Consider the following 15,624-nt stretch of genomic DNA (forward strand, 5'->3'; position numbering starts at 1 on the left):
CAATACTGTGATCTTTCTGCCCTGTGTTTTCTTACTTAAGAAAACTAGATTGGACATAATTCTAGTTTGATTTTGAGTTTGTTCATTTCAATTGTTGAATGTATTTGCAAAAATCTGCTCACAATATTCTCTTATTATTCTTTTAATATTGTAGAATCTATGTTGATGTCATCTCTTTTATTTTGATATTGGTAATTTGTGTCTTCTCTCTTTTCTTGTTAAGTTTAGCAATTTATCAATTCATAAATACCAGTTTTTAGTTTCATTGATTTTGTCTGTTTTTTGCTGTTCCTTTTATATTTCTTTTATTTCTGCTTCTGATCTTTATTTTTTCCTTTCTTTTGCTTTTATCAGGTTTAATTTGCTCTTTTTTCACCCTAGTTTCTTAAGGTAGAAACTTATGTCATCAATATGAGATTGTTCTTCTTTATCACTATAGGCTTTAGTGCAAGAAAGAACTCCCATTCCAAGTAGTGCTTTTATAAAACTCAGAAAGTTTTATGTTTGTTTTCACTCTCATTTGGTGTAAAATAATATTTAATTTCTTTTTCTATTACGGCTTTCATCCATGGTTTGTTTATAAATATTTTATTTAGTGCTCAAATATTTGGAGATTTTGCAGACATCTTTCTATCATTGATTTCTGATTTAATTTCTAAGTTCAAGAATATGCTTCATATGACTTGAATCCTGTTATGCCGCAGCCCGGCTGGCACTGTTACATTTATTGTGACTTTTTATGGCACAGAATGTTATCTATCAATATATTAAAATAGGGTTGGGGTTGTAGCTCAATGGCAGAGTGCTTGCCCAGTATATGTGAGGCACTGGGTTCAATCATCGCCACCACATAAAAATAAATAAATAAAATAATAGTACTGTGTCCATCTATAACTAAACAAAAATTAAGGTATTAGAATATTCCATGCACACTTGAAAAGAATGTGTATTCTGCTATTATTGAGTAGACATCTCTACACATTAGCAATGTCAACTTGGTTGATAATGTTTGTAAAATCCCTACTCTACCATTACTGATTTTCTGCTACTTTGCTCTTTTAACTATTGAGAGGAGGGTTATTGAAATCTTCTATTACAATTGTGGATTTTATTTTTCTCTTTGTAGTTCTATCAAGTTTTGTTACATGTATTTTGAAGCTATCTTGTTTGGTGAATGTTTTTAGATTATGGTATGCTCGAATTGAACCCTTCATCATTATGAAATGACCTGTAAGGATCTGATAACATTCTTTGTTCTGAAATCTACTTTGTTAGTGATTAGTATAGGCATTCATTCCTTCTTTTATTGGTGTTAACATGATGTATTTTTCTTTTACTTTTTAAACTTGTAACCTGTTGATATTTTGTATTTAAAGTATGTTTCTTATAAACAGCATATCATGTTTTCCTTTTTATCCAATCTGATAGGCTCTGCAGTTTAATTGGGTATGTTTATGTTATTTACACTTTTGCTTATATTTTTATACATTTAATTGACAAATTAAAATCACATATATTTATGGCACATATTTTTTTTTTTGTTTTGGCACTGTTAGGTTTCAAACCCAAACCTCATACGTGCCAAGCAAGCGCGGTACCATTGAGTCAAGTCCCCAGTCCCAACATGATGTTTTGAAACAAATATTCATTGTGAATGGCTAAAACAAGCTTATTAATATGTTTATCACCACACATACTTCTTTCTTTTTGAGATGAGAACACTTTAGATCTACTGTCAGGGCTGGGGCTGGGGCTCGGTGGTAGAGAGCTTGCCTTACATGTATGAAGTCCTGGGTTTGATCCTCAGCACTGAAAAAACAAAACAACAAAAACCTACTTTCTTAGCAATTTTAAGTATACAATATAATTTTTTTTGGTAATATTTATTCTTCAGTTTTTGGTGGACACAAGGATCGAACCCAGTGCTAAGTGAATGCGTTACCACTTGAGCCACATCCCCAGCCCTATACAATATAATCTTATTAACTATGATCACCAAGTTGTACACAGATCTTCTGAACCTATTACTCCTAACTGGAATTTTGTGTCTTTGACCAACATCTTCCCAATCCCAATCTCTACCCTCACCACCCCCATCTCCTAGTAACCACATTTCTACTCTCATCTTCTAAGTTTGACTTTTTTAGTTTCCATATGTAAGTAAAATCAGGCAATATTTATCTATGCCTGTCTTATTTCACTTAACATAATGTCCTCCGAGTTCATTCACTTGTTCTAAATGACTGAATTTGCTTCCTTTTAAAGGGAGAATAGTATTCCATTGTGTATGTGTACCTCATTTTCTTTTTTGGTGGGGGATACCAGTGAGTGAACTCAGGGGTACTCAACCAGTGAGCCAGCCCTAATTTGTATTTTATTTAGAGACAGTCTCAGCTACTTAGTGCTTCACTGTTTCTGAGGCTGGCTTTGAACTTGCAATTCTCCTGCATCAGCCTCCGGTGGCTGCTGGGATTACAAGTGTTCACCACTGTGCCTGGCTGTATGGCCCATTTTCTTTATTCTTCTGTCCATTAATGGATACTTAATTGATTCCATATCTTGATTACTGCAAAAAATGCTGCAATGACTACGGGAATGCAGACGTCTATTTGACTTACTGACTTCAAATCTTTTTATTTTAAATACACAATTTTTAAAAATATATATTTTTAGTTGTAGGTGGACACAATTCCTTTATTTTATTTTTATTATTTTTATGTGGTGCTGAGGATCGAACCCAATGCCTCATGTGTGCCGGGCGAGTTCTCTACCTCTGAGCCACAACTCCAGCCCCACAACTTTTTTAATATTTATTTTTTTAGTTATAGTTGGACACAATACCTTTTAATTTTATTTATTTATTTATTTGTGGTGATGAGAATCGAACCCAGGGCCTTGCACACGCTAGGCAAGTGCTCTACCTCTGAGCCACAACCCCAGCCCCTGACTTCAAATATTTTAAGTAAATATCCGAAAGTGTGATTGCTGGATCCTATGGTAGCCATATATTTAATTTTTCAAGGAACCTCCATGCTTTTTTCTACAGAGACTATACTAATTTAAATTCTACCAACAGTGTATAAGCATTACAATTTCTCCACATTCTAACCAACACTTGTTATCTTTTTGCTGTCTTTTTTTGAAAACAATAATTTTAACAAGTGTGAGGTGATTTCTCTTGATGGGTTTAATTGGCATTTTCCTGATTAGTGGGTTGAGAGTTTTTTATGTACTTTTTTGGCCATTTGTATGTCTTCTTTTAGAAATATATATTACATTTATAAAGCAGATTATTTGTTTTTTCTTGTTATTGAGTTTTTAATGTATTTTGAATAGTAATTCCTCATCAGAGATATGGTTTGTAAATATTTTCTCCCATTCAGTAGGTTGTCTCTTTAGTTAATTGCTTTCTTTGCTGTGCAGAAGCTTTTGTTTTGTTTTTTTTTGGTGGTGGTACTGGGGGTGCTTCACCACAAAACTTACATCCCTAACCCTTATCACTTTTTGTTTGTCCAGGCTGCCCTTGAACTTGCAATCCTCTTGCCTTAGTCCAAGTAGCTGGAATTCCAGGCTCATATCACCACACCCAGCCTGAACTTTTTAAATTTGATGTAATGCTTTTTGTCTATTTTTGCTTTTTTGGCCCATGTTTTTAGACTAATATAAAAAAAAATGATTGTTCAGACCAATGTTATAGAACTTCTCCTCTATGTTTTTCCCTAAAGGTTTTATATTTACATTTAATGTTATTATTAGCTATAACTTTTTTTCCTGCTTTGCTGGGGATGGAACCCAGAGCCTCACAATGCTAGGGAAGTGCTCCTCCACTGAGCTGTACCTCCTGTCCTAGTTATAACTCTTTGTTAGAGATTTCTGTAGGGGTTATAATGCATAGTGTAAGTGATATTATCATCTTACACTATACTTTATATATAACAGCCTTATAATATGAGAGTTGTCTTTATACTTTTACATATATTATAAACTCCATGATATAGGGCTTTTATTTTATTTGTTAATGTCTTTAAAAGTTATTTAAATAAAAATTTCACATATATTTTTTCAGAGAATTATGATTTTCACTGTTCTGCCTTCTTTTGTATAGATCCCTAATTTCCATTGAGTATCATTTTTCTTCTGCCTTAAGGATTTCATTTCATTCACTAACATTTCTTGTAGTGCAGGTCTTCTATGAGGGATGTTTCAGCTTTTATATATATGTTTGAAAAAGTCTATTTCACCTTTCTTTGAAAGATATTTTTATTAGGTATAGAATTCTAGGTTGACAGGTTTTTTTTTTTTTTTCCTTTTGGTATTTTAATAGTGTTGCGTCACTAGCTTTTCTATTGCCTGTGTCTGATAAGAACCATGCTATTATCCTTATCTTTATTGCTCTCTCCATAATGTGTCTTTTTTTCCTCCAGCTACTTTTTACATTTTCTCTTTATCACTGGTATTGAGTAATTAAATTATGATGGGCTTTGGTGTAGTTTTTCCTCATGTTTTTATGCTCAGGAGTGCTTAAACTTCTTGAATAGGTTGGGTTTATAATTTCCATCAAGTTTGGAAGATTTTAGTCTTTCTTCAAATACTTTTTTTTTTAAATTTTGCCACCATATTTCCTCTCCATGAAGGACTCTGATCTTGTGGATCATTCATGTTCTACTTATTTTAAAAATTACTTTTTGTCTCTAGGTTTTATTTGCTATTTCTATAAATCAATTAATCTTTCCTTCTCTGTTATCAATTTCTTCCAACAATGTCAAATCTGTTGTTAATATCATTCAGAGTGTTTTCCATTTCATCCACTGTAGTTTTAATCTCTGAAAGTTTTAGCTGAATTTATTTTTTCATATGTACTATATCTTCATTTAATTTTTGAACAAGTAGCAAGTATGCTGTTATAATAATGTTTACTAAGTTTTTCAGCTTTGTCAATTCTGGATTGGTTTCAACTGATGGAATTTTCTCCTCATTATGAGTCATTTTTCCTTGGTGTTTTTCATGTCTGGCAATTTTTTACTGGATTCAGGATATGGTGATATCACCTTGCTAGATGCTAGATATTTTGTATCCTATGTTTTTGACCTTTGCCCTGGAACACAGTTAATTACTGTACAATAGTTTGATTCTTTCTAGTCTTACTGTAAAAAGATTTGTTATGCAGAGTGAAGAAGAGCTCAATCTACACCTATTTTTTTTCTCACTTTGGAGGCATGATTCAGCTGTATACCCTACCCCAGTGTCTTGTGACTCATTAGGTTTTTCAGTGTGGCTGTGCGGGATGGTATATTATGCATCTTAAGAGTCTGTCTTCTTGTATTCACATTATGTCTGTAGGATTTATCCGTGTAGTTTTATGTCTCAGAGGCTTGCTATTTATTTATTGGTATTGAGCATCCCAGTGTATGAACAAACCATATTTATTCATCCATTTTATTATTAATGGACATTTAGATTATTTGGGGCTATAACAGAATTACTATGAACATTCATGTCCTGAGTGGTTTGACAGGTGTTATGACAGAAATATGTGGGCACTAATGCTGTGGGATCACAGATGGATGGTTCTGGGGAAGGTGATGCTTCAGCAGAGTTTTCAGGAGAATAAAAGATGATTAAACATAAAAGAAAAGGAAAAGTTTCTACACAGAGAAGAAGAGTCATGAAAGAAAAGGAAGAAAATCACCATGAATTAACAAGGAAGAAGGAAGAGAAAGAGACTAGACTGGTAGGTAAACATTGCCAGAAATTGGAGGGTCCAAACTTTACCTCATAGAATTTCAAGCATGTAGTCACATAACCAGATTTTCTTTTTTTGAGAAGTGTTGTCTGATCACAGTGTAGAGAATGGATTGGAGGAGGGTGAGATTGGAGATTGGGAGGCCTGTTAGGAGATTATTGCAGTAACTCAGAAGCAAAGAGGACTGCAATAAATCAATGACTATGGGAGCAGTGAACAGGGGAAGGTTTGAGAAATCTTGAAGAAAGTTTATTGGGGAGAGAGAGGAAAGACTCAGTGGAGATACAAAGATGTTTGCATTGGGTGATTTGATATGGTAGTCCAGTAAAAAAATTTTGAATAAAAGGAAAAACTTTCTGGGAAAGCTAATGAATTAAACTGGAAATGTAAAAGTTAAAACATTTTTTTGTGGGGGATGGGGCACGTACCAGGGATTAAACTCAGGGGCACTCAACCACTGAGCCACATCCCCAGCCCTATTTTGTATTTTATTTAGAGACAGGGTCAACTAAAGTCAAAACATATATATATATATAAATTGTGGGCAGACACAATGCCTTTACTTATTTATTTATTTAATGTTGTGCTAAGAATTGAACCCACTGTCTCATGCACGCTAGGCAAAAACTCTACCACTGAGCCACAATTTCAGCCCTAAAATCAAAACATTTTTGAAAAGAGTTTTGATGAGTGGCTTATGATACCAGATAGCAAAATATTATATAAAGCTATGGTAATTAAATCACCATGGTACTATACCCAAAAAGATAAATTTGAAGGGACAGGATTGAAGGTCAGGGGTACATGTGAGACACTGGGTTTGATCCTCAGCACCACATAAAAATAAATAAAACTGGGGCTGGGGATGTGGCTCAAGTGGTAGCGCGCTCGCCTGGCATGCGTGCGGCCTGGGTTAGATCCTCAGCACCACATACAAACAATGATGTTGTGTCTGCCGAAAACTAAAAAATAAATATTAAAAAAATTCTCTCTCTCTCTTTAAAAAAAAAAACTTTCATTTAATAAATAAATAAATAAATAAATAAATAAAGGTATTGTATCCTTCTACTACTAAATATTTATGTATATTAAAAAAGAAACTTGAATATAAGATCTGTGATACCACAATGAGAGAGAGAGAAAAAACAAACAAACCGGGAGAAAATATTTCAAAATATGTAGTAGACTAAAGGTAATTAAAGTATATTAATTATATATATTATATATATAAAATATATTAATTATATATCTCAAATTCCTTGAGATAAGTAAGAAAAAGACAAAAACTAATAGGAAAATAGATAAGGGACCTAACAAGGCATTTACAGATGAAATACAAATGGCCAGTAATCATAAGAAAATATTAGTTATTGCCTAATTGATTATGTCTAAAATTCAAATAATGAGGAAAAATTTTATGTCTAATAGTAAAAAATGCCTAAATATTTTCAATATCAAATGCTGACTTAAGAATAGGGAAACATTTAGATACGGAAGAAAACAATTTCACACTTTTGGGACAAATACTAGGGATTGAATCCAGGGGTGTTTATCACTGAGCTATATCCACAGCCCTTTTTATTTTGTATTGGGTGACAGGATCTCATTAAGTTGCTGAGGCTGACCTCAAAATTGCTATCCTCCTGCTTCAGCCTCTTGAGTAAATGTAATTATAGGCATGTGACACTATGCCCAGTTTCGAGACACACACACACACACACACACACACACACACACACACACACACAAAACACATTTTTTTTTACCTTGAAACTGTTATTGGATCTTATTGCTTAGAAATATTTGCACAGAGATATATTTCCAAGGATATTTCTGTGACTGGTGCTTATACTAGTGAAATAATGGAAGAATCTAAGTAGGGGTTTGATAAATTATGTCATGGTCGTACAATGAAACACTATGCATTTATTTATTTTTAAAATTAATTTATTTAGGTGGTGCTGGAGATGGATCATAGGGCCTCACACATGCAAGGCAAGAACTCTACACATCCCCAGCCCTACATTTAAATATATATATATATATATTGTAGTTGTAGATGGACAGCCTGCCTTAATTTTGTTTGTTTATTTTTAATGTGATTTTAAGGATCAAACCCAGTGCCTCACACACAGGAGGCAAGTGCTCTCCTGCATTTATTTATTTACTTTTTTATGAAGCAGACCTATATGCAAAGTATAGAAAGTACAGAAAGATATTTATAGTATGCTGTTGGGTAGAATTTATTAGTTGGAAAATAATGTAGCTATGATGCCATTTTTATAAACAGACATTTATTAATGTGCAGAATATGCGAAAAATCGGGCCATCAATTAGAGAGCCATAAATGAACAAGATCTCTGCAGCTGTGGAGTTGACAAATAGTTGACAGTGATTCCCCCCGGGGAATGAGAATGGTGGCAGTGGGCTGGGAAAAGGAGGTACTTTTTGCTTTATACATTTGGACTGTTAAATTTTTATCAATAAACAATTTTTGTTTTGTAATTTTAAAGCTAAGCCTTAAAAGAAGACATTTATATAATTTTTCTTGTATTTTCAAATATTTAAAGCAATAGTGAAGTTAATTAACATTTTTGAAAGTGTGAAGAAATGGGAACTTTTATACTTTTGGTGTGAGCTTACATCTGCATAAATATTTTGGATTGTAGCTTGGCGATATACATATGTATGTATATTTAAGGCCTAAAAATCAGCTTCAATACAAAAATTCTAGGAATTTATGTTGAGGAAAAATTAAAAATATAAAAATGTTAGAAATGTTTATTGTAGCTTTCTTTATAATAGTGTAAAATTAACAACCTAAGTATCTTTCAACATGGGATCACTTTAATTAAATTATGGTACATAGGTAAAATCAAAATGATTGTTGACATCTCAGTGGTTGCCACCCCAGCAGTCATTTCTTCTTCTCCCTTGGAAATAGACCATTTTTTTCAGTTATTGAGTGGCAACATGATTGGGGGAGGTGGACAGTCTAGGCAGCAAATTGCAATTGTTGATAGTTATTCTATATCCGTGTATCTGGTTTAGGGTTTGACAAATTTATTTATAGCTAATTAAACATCTAGGTAGTTCTTCATGGAGCTTTTGGGAAGATTTTCACCCAGAAAAAAAAATGTGTGAGGAAAAATCCCTACCAATTTTCAACTGTATTTTAATACTTTGTGTGAGCATGTCAGAATGTGATGGCTTAGAGCTGGATGGTGATCTGTCACTCTGAAGGAAAGCCATGAGAATTACACAAAAGCCAACCAAAGCCTCGCATGTTAAGTTAAGTATTTATGCCCAGCTTTAAAAGTAGCTAGTGCCAGACTTTTTCATTGTTTATATTTCCTTTAGTTGGGCATTACAGTTACATACAAATGAAGCCACTTGAAAAAGTGCCCCAGCTTGTGAAACGAGTCCCAACTCAAGAATTAACCTGTGTTGAAAGCTTGGAAAGCTCTTGAGAGTACAACTCAGCTTTAGGACATGGACTGTTTCCTTAAATTGTCAATACCTTGGGTTTCTTGTCTGTAAAACAGGAATAATAGTATAATTTCTATCTTGCAAGGTTTTAATGTGAAGGTTGAATGCATGTTAAGCATTTAGTAACAGTAAACCAAGGTGATTTGGCTGTAGAATAGGCTTATTCATGATGAGTCACTTTTTTAAAAAAACTTTTTTAGTTTCCTTAATTATTTTTTTTAAATATATGTATTTATTTACTTTTATGTGTTGCTGAGGATTGAACCTGGTGCCTCACACATGAAAGGCAGGTGTCTACCACTAAGCTACAGCCCCAGCCCATGGATCCTTTTTTTTTAAGAGAGAGAGAGAGAGGGAGGGAGGAGAGAGAGAGGAGAGAGAGAGAGAATTTTAATATTTATTTTTTTGTTTTCAGTGGACACAACATTTTTTGTATGTGGTGCTGAGGATTGAACCCGGGCCACACACATGCCAGGCAAGTGCACTACCGCTTGAGCCACATCCCCAGCTCATGGATCCCTTTTTTGAAGACACTGCAAAGTCTAGAACCATTCCAATTTGGGTTACTACTTTTTAATTATGATTATTGCATTTATGTTTATGAGTGAGAATGAGTTGAAATTTCTTCCTTGTAATAACCTAGCTTGACTTTGGTATCAAATTATGTTATCATTATAAATTAACTTGTAATATTTTTTGAATTTTCAGGTTGTTTTCTAAGTTGTTTCTTTATTCAAGTTCTCAAATTTATTGGTATACATATCTTCCTAATGTTTTATGTTAGTTTGTTAATGTATGCTGCATCTGTACTTACTTTCTAATACTTTAATTTATTCCTCTCCTTTTTATTGAATAATTTTTGTTGCCAATTTTATCATTGTTTCAAAAAATAACTTTTTTTCTTTGTTAATGCTCTTTGGTATATATTTATTTTTATTTCATTAATTTATGTTTTAATTATCTTCCAACTTTTAATATCTTTGTTATGTTGCACTCTTTCTAATATTTAAAAGTTAGGCCTAGGGCTAGAGATGTAGCTTAGTGGTGGAACACTTGCCTTGTGAACACAAGGGTTCAATTTCCAGCATCACAAAACAAAAACAAACAAAAAGTTGGGTCTTATTAAGTTTTAGTTTTTATTTTTTCTAAAGTTTGACTATACATATATTCCTAGTCCCATTTTTTCTAATTTTCATAATGAAAATTAGATTTAGAAGTATGTTTTAAAATTTCCAAATTTGTATCTTCATAGATTTAGTATAATCAGCAGCATTGCAGTCATGATGTTTTCTGTGTGATATTGATTCATCCAAATTTATTGAGACACTGTATCTCCTGACACCTGGTCAATTTTTGTATATACTCTATGTGATTATAAAGGTTACACTTTTTTGTTTTCCAGTTGTTGTATAAATATGTATCTATTAAATCAAACTTGTTCAGATATTCTTTATTCTTATTGATCTGAGGAGTGGAACTGGGAATCTAACCTAGGGCCTTGTGCATGCTTCTTGATTTTTAAAGCTGCTTTACCGGTTATTAACAGAGTTCATTAAAATCTCTCACTTGGATGGTGAATTTGCCAACTTCTCTTTGGAATTTTGCCAATTTTTAATTCTATATATTGAAGCTAATAGTATAATAAAATAATATTTTTGTTATTTGAAAAAGTTTTTCTCAACATTTTATTTTGAAAAGTCATTTCTCTATAAAATTTGAAATAACCCTTCAACAAATACCTATATGTGTTATCCCGTTTTCAGCTCTAACAAATAAAACCCAAAGCTAGATATTTTATTTAAAAAAAAAAGGTTTCTTTGGGTTCCAGTTTTGGAAGCTGAAAGTCCAAGATTGGGCAACCTCATTTGTTCAGTCTCTGGTGAGGGGTCCCCTTGTCTGTGTTACCACATGGTAGACAATCAGAAAGGGAACTGTGTGCAGAAGGAGCCAAGTGCATGGTGTGGCTTTGGTCTCTAACAACCCACTCCTGTGAGAACTAACTGGGTTCCTGCAAGAGCAATGATAAACCCTTCTAAGTGCAGAACCCCATTTGCCCTAATCACCTTGCACTAGGTCCCACTATCTCTCACAGGACTCCACTAGGGACCAAGCTTCCAGCATGTGAACCTTTGGGAGATAAACCAGGTCCAAATCATGGTAATATCTTACATTATTTTTCCTAAGTTCACAAACTGCAATCATTTGCCATATTGCTTTCTTAGTCTTTCACCTCCTTAAATTTATTCTAAGGTTTTTTTGTCTTTTGGATGATTTTGTAAGTTGAGTTTTTTTCTTATTTTTTTTTCAGCTTGTTTGCTGTTGTTGTATAGCAATAAAATTGATTTTTTAGTATTGATGTTATACTCAAAACTACTGAATTTGCTTAGTAGCTCATTTTCTTTTATGGGTTTTGGGGGATTTTCTATATAGAGGATCATGCCATGTGCATAAAGAAATAGTTTTACTACTTCTTTCTAAATTGTATGTCTTCTATTATTATTTTTTTACCTAATATTTCTCTTACCTAATATTTCCAATACAATGATAGCATAAGTGAAAGTGGTCATCCTTGTCTTGTTCCTGAGGGAAGTTTTCAGTCTTTTGCCACTGAGTGCAATACTAGCTGTGGGTAATCAATAAATGCCCTTAATAACATTGAGGAAGAGCTCTTCTATTCCTAGTTTTCTCTGTTTTTTTTTTTTTTGTCATTTTGTTAAATGATTTTTTTTGCATCATTCAGATGACCACATGGTATTTTCCCTTCATTCTATAATATGATGAATTTCATCATCTGCTTTTTAAAAAAATGTTGAATCATCCTTACATTTCTGGTATAAAAACCATTTGGTTCATGGTCTGTAATCTTTTAATATTCTGTTGGACTTGGTTTACTAGCAGTTTTTGAGGATTTTTGCAATCAATATTCATATATGTTGAGAATGTCAGCTTGTAATTTTCTTTTCTTTTCAGCTTTTGATCTGGTTTTGGTGTCAGGGTAATGCTGCCCTCATATGTTGAGTAGGAAGTGTTCTCTAATCTTTAGTTTTCTGAAAATTTTGAGAAGGATTGGTGTTAATTTTTCTTTGGATGTTTGGTATGACTCAACGCTGAAGCCATCTATTCCTGGACTTTGCTTTGTTGGGATTTTTTTTTAACTACCCATTTACTCGTTAGGACTCTGCTCATATTTTTTATTTCTTCTTGAGTCAATTTTGTTGATTGTGTGTTTCTAGGAATTTGCTCGTTTCATCTAGATTATCTAACTTTGTTTATCTTACACGAGGGCATGAAAATTTACCTTTGTGTTATTCTAAGAGTTTTGTAGTTTTAGCTCTTACAGTTAGAGCTTTGATCCACTTTTGTGTGTGTGTGTGTGTGTGTGTGTGTGTGTGTGTGTGTGTGTGTGGTATTATGGACTGAATCTAGGGGCACTCTACCACTGAGCTACATCTCCATCTCCAGCCCTTTTTATTATTATTATTATTTTAAATTTTGAGACAGACAAGGTCTCACTAAATTGCCTAGGCTGGTCTCAAACTTGTGACCTTGCCTTAGCCTCCCCAGTTGCTGGGATTATTGGTATGTGCTACCATGTATAGCTATTATTGATTTTTTTTTTGACATATGATTGTTTGTAGTATTCTTTTTCAATCCCTTTTTTTGTCAGCTTTCTTTCACTCTTTTTCACATTCTCCCATTTACTTAATTTAATTTTTTTTTTAATTCGCTTTAAGGGGCTGGGGATGTGGCTCAAGTGGTAGCTCGCTTGCCTGGCATGCATGCGGCCCAAGTTTGATCCTCAGCACCACATACAAACAAAGATGTTGTGTCTGCCGAAAACTAAAATATAAATATTAAAAAATTCTCTCTCTCTCTCTCACTCTGTTTCTCAGTCTCTCTTTTAAAAAAATTGCTTTAGTTATACATGAAGTTGAATGCATTTATGTACTTTGATATATCATGTATAGATGAGATATAATTTCTCATTTTTCTGAGCATTCATGTTGTGGAATCACATTGGTCATGCAGTCTCATATATACATACAGTAATAATGTCTGTTTCGTTCTACTTGTCCTATGTTACTAAACTCTGATATTTGGTAAATAAGTGTTAAATGTATTAAGTACATTTTTGACTTATAATATCATCAACTCATTATGGGTTTATCGGGATATAATAATGCTATAATAAATTTGGGAGTATCTATAGATGTTTAAAGCTGTGAAATTTTCTCTGACTCTTGCTTTTGCTGTATCCTGTAATTTCTGATATGATGTATTTTCTTTTTCATTCATTTCTAAGTATTTTCTAACATTCCTTGTTATTTCTCTTTGATACATTCAATATTTAAGAGTGCTTTTTAATTTCCCATTTTATGAATTTTCCAATTTTCCCTTTGTTGTTATTTCTAGGTTCTTTCCATTGTGGTCAGAGAATGTGCACTGTATGATTTTAATCTTTTAAAACTCATTGAGTCTGTTTTGTGGCCTAACCTGAAGAATGTTCCATACTCACTGGAAAAGATTGTTAATGCTGTTGTTAGGTGAAGTTTGTTAGGTCTTGTTGGTTTGTGAAGGTCTGGTTGGTCTAGGTTGTTTAAAATACTTAATTTTTTTTTTGGTTTTCTCTCTAGATGCTGTAGCAATTTTGGGGTATTGAAGTTTCCACCTAATGTTGTAGAACCTCCTTCAATCATGGCAGTATTTTTGCACATTTTTGAGTTATCCTATTGGTGTAAATGTGTATAATTTTTACATCCTTTTGATGAATTTACTCTTTCATCAATGCAAAATCACCTTCTATTTCTCTTCTGGCAGTTTTTGGCTTAAATTGATATTCGTGTAGCCATTCCTGTTCTGTGTTGATTGCTATTTTCATGGAATACCTTTTTCCTCTCTGTATTAGTTTCCTAAGGATACTGTAACGAAGTGTCACAGAGTGGCATAAAGTAATATGAACATCTCTCTCACTGTTCTGGAGGTCAGAAATGTTGAATAGAGGTGTTATCAGGGTCAGGCTTCCCTCTGGAGTTTTTCTGGCAGGAACCTTCCTTGAATCCTTCCTTGCCTCTTCCAGCTTCTGAGAGTCCCAGGCATTCCTTGGCTTGTGGCTACATGGCTCCCATCTCTGCTGCCTTTCCACTTGGCCTTCTTTCTATCAGCTTTCTGCTCAGATTGAACTAGGATCCACCCTAATGACCTCATCATACTTTGGTTGTCTGCAAAGACCCAATTTCCAGAAGAGTTCACATTCATAGATAGTTCACATTCATAGGTATTGGGTGTTAGGATTTTAACACATTTTGTAGGGGGTGCAAATTCGATTCATGGCACCATCTTTCCACTTTCAATCTATTTGGGTCTTTGGATCTAAAACAAGTCTCTTTATGGAAAGTGTTTACAGTTGCATCATTTTAAAACACACATGCTGCCAATCTCTTTATCTTTTGATTTCAAAATGTTATCTATTTACGTAAAGGAATAACTGATAAGAACGGAATGCCATTTGCTGTTTGTTTTCAGTGTGTCTTATCCTTTTCTGCCTTATTTCCTCTATTACTGTCCTTTTTTTATATTTGGTTGACTTTGTGGAATGTAAATTTTGATACACTTCTTCTTTCTTTCTTTTTTAAAAATATTTTTTAGTTGTTGATGGACCTTTATTTTGTTTATTTGCATATGGTGCTGAGGATGGAACCCAGTGCCTCACACATGCTAGGCAAGCACTTTTCCCCTGAGCTACAACCCCAGCCCTACCCTTCTTATTTCTTTCATATGAGTTTTAAAGATTTTTAAGTGGTTGTCATGGGGGTTACAATAAACATTCTAAACTTATAACAACCTAGCTTGAATTGATACCAATGTAGCTTCAATATCACATAACCTCTGTTCCTATACAGTTCTGCCCCCTGCTTTATGTTGTTATTGTCACAAATTATACCTTTATACCTACAAAATGATATAATTTTTGTTATGTATTTATCTTTAAAATCATGTAGGAAATATAAAAGAGGAGTTACAAACTAAAAGTTGTGAGGTTTTTATTTCTTATATGATCACCTGTATTGGAGTTCTTTCTGTGGCTTCTTCATATGGCTTCCAGTTACTCTCTCGTGCCCTGTCATTTCAGCAAAAAGTGTTCTTTTAAAACATACTTTTGTAGAGTGGTTTATCAAGACCAAACTCTCTCAGCTTTTATCTGGGAAGGTCTTACTATCTCCCTCATTTTTTTATTCATTTTTAATTATAGGTGGACACAATACCTTTATTTTGTTTATTTTTATGTGGTGCTGAGGATTGAACCCAGTGCCCCACATGTACTAGACAAATGCTCTGCCATTGAGCCACAACCCAGTCCCTCTCCCTCATTTTCCAAGGTCAGCTTTGCCGTG

Source organism: Callospermophilus lateralis, unplaced genomic scaffold (assembly GCF_048772815.1).
Source record: "Callospermophilus lateralis isolate mCalLat2 unplaced genomic scaffold, mCalLat2.hap1 Scaffold_127, whole genome shotgun sequence".
In the NCBI taxonomy this organism is placed as follows: domain Eukaryota; kingdom Metazoa; phylum Chordata; class Mammalia; order Rodentia; family Sciuridae; genus Callospermophilus; species Callospermophilus lateralis.